Below are 6000 nucleotides of genomic sequence, written 5' to 3'. Positions count from 1 at the left end.
AATCAGGTAAGACAACAACAACAACAAAACAGAAGCCACTGGTACCGCCTCCCTCACCACTACCACCATCACCACCTCTATCATCTCCGCCATTAGTTGTTTTGTCTTTTCAAAATGATTTCGTCTGCTGCCTCCCTCTGTCCTACTTCCACAGCGAAGTTCACAGGTCAGTGACCCCAGCTGTATACACATAATTGCTCACAAGCATCACACACGGTAATTGCAGACAGGACATCCCTGAAATGTTTTCCCCGAGTCGATAATCGTCGTTGATGAATGGGTCAGGTCAGTTCCATCAGTATTTCTAATTGCATCAACCTAATTAGCTATACCAGTCGAAGAACTGTGGGTAGCAGATGACACAGGGAAGTTTTCGATGGAACTGGTTGATGTATCTACAACAGCAGGCATGGCATCTCTGACTTCTGGTAGTCTAGTCACGTGTGCACATCACAAACATCATCGCTAACGGCCAACAATTCTGGGTTATCGACAAAGATGCACCGGACGATAACACGATGCTTGCTGGGTGAGATGTCTTTAAGAGTTTCGTTATGGGGAGGGGCATGCAGCACTTTGGTGTGGGGTAGGTTGGCAGTAAAAAAATGAAAAGTGATAGTGTCGGGGTGACGAGGACAGGAAGTATTGACTGTCATATCACACACACACAATGGCACAAAAAATATCGGGAAATCAGACAAATGTCGTTTACAAGTTTTGATGCACAAATCCAAAAATCTAGTTAGCGGAAAATCCAAAGAAGCATCTGGCCCGTAGTTTAAAAAAAATGTCCATAGATAAAAAAAAGTCAGCATTGTTATTCTCACTCAGTTTCTCACAAAGACACACTTCTCAGTGACCTGTGGTTGAGAAAGAGTGAAACGCCAATGCTGTCCTTATTCCTCGTACCTCAATTACCTGTTGACATCTGACATTTTCTGTACCACGCTTGGCTGAGCACAGACACCAGAGACTTCGTCACCTACCTTATTTCAGTCTCGGTTCATTTAGTCCAGGTGAGCCAAACGTATTTTGATTCTGGCTTTTATAGACAAGCTTCTTTTTCTTGCGGGCTTCAAGTTGAAGTTAAAGATGTCTTTACAGCGAGATATCTGCTTCCGTCCCTTTAAGATTGCAAAGTCACCCTATTTCCAGTTCCCATCATCCCACGCGCTGTCCTCTCACCTACATCTTATCACTTCCGGTGTAGATGACGTGCTCTTCCGGGGAACTGTCGCGCGGCGTTCCTAGGCCGCGAGCGGTAACCTCGATCGGAGGTCACGAGCACCTGGGTGGGAGAAAGGAAGCGATAAGTGCTCTGCGATGGAGGCATGAAAAATCACAGCATCTCTCGCTTACAAGGTCGGGTTTTTTTTTTTTTTCTTGGCCTCGGTTTCGTGCCAGGAGCCCATAGCAGGCCGTGAACTTCTGGTCACTTACGACGCACACGCCAGGCACGACAGAATGCTCTTGATGTCCACCGAACTCTCGTGGGCGGCTGGGTGGATGCGTGGGTGGGTAGATGGGAGAATTGACTGAAAGGTCGCAGTCGATACATCGACGGCTGGGATGAAAAAAAAGTTATATAAGAAAATCTGGTGAGTTTGTATGTGAGAGGCACTATAGTTAAGAAATGTGAAGGACAACAGTTTTTTTCTTGTCCAGTGATTGTACATTTACTAGTAACGTGCTTCTACCGAGGGGCGAGTTCGCACTGTTAGGGATGGTAGAAGAGGGTTGGGAAGGGGGAGGAAATAGGAATTTTAGCCGATCCAGCAACTAAGGCCATATCACGACAAGGCAGTCAGCCCTGTAAACAGCGTCAGAGAAAGAGCAGCGTGCCCGAGACGAGAGCTGAACCCAGGACAGCCAACCCTCTCTGTATTGGTGACAGGCGCTAACCGGGCCGCCCATGGTAGAAGGGATGGGGAAGAGGGACGAAAAAGAAGCTCAGGGGAGACAAACCCCGCGGATCGACCCAACGAGCAGAAGCGACGTTCTGAGAAGTCCGAGAAGTTTATGATCCACTTCCGGGGCCATATTTTACATCCGTGCATCAGCAGCGTGTCGATTTTAGACTGATTCCTTTTTCTGCAGCTGCTCCAGAAAGTTTTGATGCTGAGCTGTCACACCAACCTTGGCTGATAAGGCTGACATCGAGGCTGACATTGTGCAAAGCTAATCGTGCAATGACCTTTAAGAGTTGTCTTGATGAAATGTTTGTGAAAGTTATGTCACTGAACCAAAGATGGTGCATTGTGAGCTTCTCTACAAACATCATACTAACTTTCAGTTACTTTTGGAAGCAGAACTTGATGCACATGGAAGATTTCAATCAACGGCAAGGCTGCAGACCACATCTATGCTGATGCCATTGACCTTCTTGTCAAAATGAGTTCATCACTGGGTCACGCAATAAATGTAAGCAACCATCATCATCATCATCATCATCATCATCATCATCTGGTTTTATTTGTGGCCTTAAAATATAAATCCCGTAGTAACTTAACATATACTTTTTGTCATGCGCAGTGGTATCCCCTTCCTACACCCAAACTGCCCAGTTAGTTGACCACCATGTGAATAAGAAGAAATGAAAAATCTCCATGAAGACCCATGAAGTCTTTCTAGAACTGCGAGGGCCTGTAGACCCGTAGATCGCTCAGCCATAACTTGCGAACAGCCATGTAATCAAATATTGAATTCTGTGAAATTAGTGTATCGTGGTGACAAAAAGGTGTTTTGCTGTGTAATGAAGTCATGTCATCGATTCTCATGACAGCTTCCTTTAAAAAAATGTCTAAATTTTGTTTCTTTGGTTTGTTTGGGCATCTTACATTAGTTAGATCGAAAAATTAAAGGGTTATTGCATAAGTTAGTATTGGGGTTTGGGTTAGGGTTAGGATTGGAGTTAAGGTTTGAGACTCAACACGTCAAGACAAAAGAGGCAGAATGCGCATGCGTCACCTAACTCTGTCTAAACAGGGATGTCCAACTCCGGCCTGTGGGTGAGTAACATGCCATGCCCACGCAGCAGCTGTCCAGCAGAAATGGGAACCCGATTTATCTCTGGATGTTGGGTTTAACAGCGGAAGGAAGAGGGTTGGGCTTCACCTTCCATTTCAGGCCTGGCCTTAGACAGGAGGAACACTAGGGGACTCATTACCTTTAGTTTACGGTAAACCCATCTAGGGACTGTTTGAGAGAAAAAAGCAAGAAAAAGGCGAAGAAGCTAAGAAGAAATAAATGAAGGCGAGAAGATAGAAGTAAAAAAAAAAAAAGAGTTTGAGAAGAAGTAGAGAGGGAAGTAGAAAACAGTATTACTAGCAGAGGAAATGTATTTTTGATAAGTGAGGGTCTTGGCTGGTAAACCTCAGTGCCAAAAGGAGCACAAGAGCAGATGAGATTGAGTTTGTACTGTGTGACCACTGGACTCAAATGGAAGCGAGTGAATGCAGCAGTCTATTTTTGGACATTGTGCCCCCGGGCTTCTGATCCGTGTCGCCTACTTCCCACTCCCACTCTGTCCCCATCTGTCATCCCCTACCTCCACCTGCCCTTCCCTTCTCCCCCTGATCTTCCCCGAACTGGTCTGCTTCTTTTTTTTATCAATCCTTTTTGACCCTTCTTCGCTCTCAGCAGACCATTTCTCTACAATTTTCGTCTTGTTGTTGGTCCTCACCCTCTCCCTCGCCCCTAGAGGACTGGGCCCCCACAGGTTAGCAGTTAAAGTACAGAAAAATTAATGAATCCATCCTGCGAAATCTGCTTCTTCTGGTCCACATTTGTTGTCTGGGAACTAATTCCCTCTTAAAATATAATTCCCCTTTGCAACATGTGAGTTCCATTTTTGAATTTGCGAAAATCCTGCTTGTCCATAAACTGGATGACGAAAACATTGCTAACCGTTGGTAGCATCCCCCTCCCCAGACCTAATCAAGCAGAATCACCCACAAAAAGCAGACTCCCTCCTTTTATTCTATCAAACAATAAAAGAAATGAAGTGTAAGAGAAAGCGAAAGATTGCTGCCAATGAAGGAAGGAGGCTATATTAGGTGAAATAACCGAGTTCAAGGAATAACAAGAAAAGGTTTTTAAGAGGCTTTTAATCTGAGTTTGGCAGCCCGCAACTTTTTATAACCTTTCTTTTTCCGAGAGTTTATAGCAAAAGAAATGTCATCTGTATAATGTAAATGAAGACTTTTTAGAAAAAGAACTATTTTACATTTAGACAGACTAAAAAATATATTCAATAAAACAAATAATACACTGGCTATAATATTTATTTATGATAAAAATACATAAGAAGTCGCTATAAATGATAAGCAGTAGTCGATAAAAAAACTTACCTACATTCTGACTTGCGTAAGGTTAGATTTTAAGAGCTCAAAAAGTAATAAAAGTAAATCAAAAATAAAAATAATAAACAGAAAAAAATTACCGAGACATTCTGGTCAAAGCTCATTATGAGGCAACCCAAATAATAAAAAATGGAAAATATCTCGCCATATCAATTAGGGATCAAAAATGCAGGCTATCCAAGCATTATGGAACTAAGGCAAATATTTATTAAAAAAGAAAGCATTTCTATTGAGGGTAGATAGCTACACCACTTCAGTCTCTCATTTTATCCATTCCTCTTTCTTTTACATATACACAGACACACAGACACAGGCAATACCTCCCTTCCCATTGCGAAACACCTCGTCAGACCCCCCAGCGAGAGGATTTCCATTGAAATAGCTAATCTATCCGATTATGCATATAGTTGAAATGTGGTCGACTTGCTTTCGCCTGTTGTGTCAATGCGTCAGTCTCTTTAATCTTCCACAGATCGTCTGCTTCCAAGAACATGCCGCGGCTGTGAGAAAAAGGATTGCAATTAGAAAAATTCAGGCATGCAAATTGTCGGAGGGCCTGTGGCCTTCGCGAGTTTATCTGCAGTTCGCCTGATTCTCTTTGCAAATCAGCTCGAGACCCGAGAGCCCAGTGACTCACACGATTTGGGTGTCGGGGCGACGACGCCGCGTCCGTCTGCCGCCAGGCGATGATTCCGCGTCGCGATGAAACTTGGATTTTGCACACGCCACGCTCCGTGCCGCTGACGTGTCACGTGCGTGTGACGTCATTAATCAGGGGAGACGACTCTGTGTGTGTGTGTACGGGTGGGTGACGGGGTTGGTGGAAAAGGAGGGCAACAAGTTGAGAGAGAGAGCAGACTCTTTGTTGATAATAAGAACAGGAATGTACCGGAAGTCGCGTTGAAAATCAAGTTACCAGCAAGTTTGTTTTCCTTAAAACGAGTCAATGAAATTATCAGGAAATGAAGAATTTCTACATCTCCCAGTTCGAGTTAGTTTGAGACCACTCAGTGACTTAGCCTACAACAAATCTTATCAATAAAACATTTTGCCTTGATCGTTAAGTGAATCCAAACCCGTTCGTCTATCTCTACTCAAATTAAGCAGCAATACTTCTTGCCGTACCTGTTCGTGTATGTTTGATTCTTGTATACTTTTTTTATTGTAATTTTTTGTTACTGTCAAGATCCAAACTAATTTAGTACTCAAAAAAAATTTCACAACGAAGTAATTTCAGATGGCGCCTTATGAGCAAGAGAGAGTTCAGAGAGCGAGTGTGGCGGGTGGCTGACGGGGGCCAAAGGATGTCACCTAAAACACATAAGATATGTGAGATAGTAAATAAATAGAGTGATAATAATTAAAACAAACTTTCAGACTGTTCACAAATCCATATAATTTGCTATCCCCCTCCGACAACCCCTTGCGGTTGCGAACAGCGAAGACAACTGACTTACGGAAGTGACATCCAACACAAGAACTTGTTCCCGGATGCTTAATTACACTGCACGTGCTTTCCTAATCTCTCCCACTGACAAGAATATACTTGCCCAGAAAGATGTTGGCTTACACCTACATTTTTTTCCCAGCAGGCGATGTGGAGAAAAACCTTGAGATAAAAGTATCAACACGCCATCAC

The sequence above is a fragment of the Pomacea canaliculata genome, linkage group LG6 (assembly GCF_003073045.1).
Source record: "Pomacea canaliculata isolate SZHN2017 linkage group LG6, ASM307304v1, whole genome shotgun sequence".
In the NCBI taxonomy this organism is placed as follows: domain Eukaryota; kingdom Metazoa; phylum Mollusca; class Gastropoda; order Architaenioglossa; family Ampullariidae; genus Pomacea; species Pomacea canaliculata.
This window is presented reverse-complemented; position numbering follows the sequence as displayed.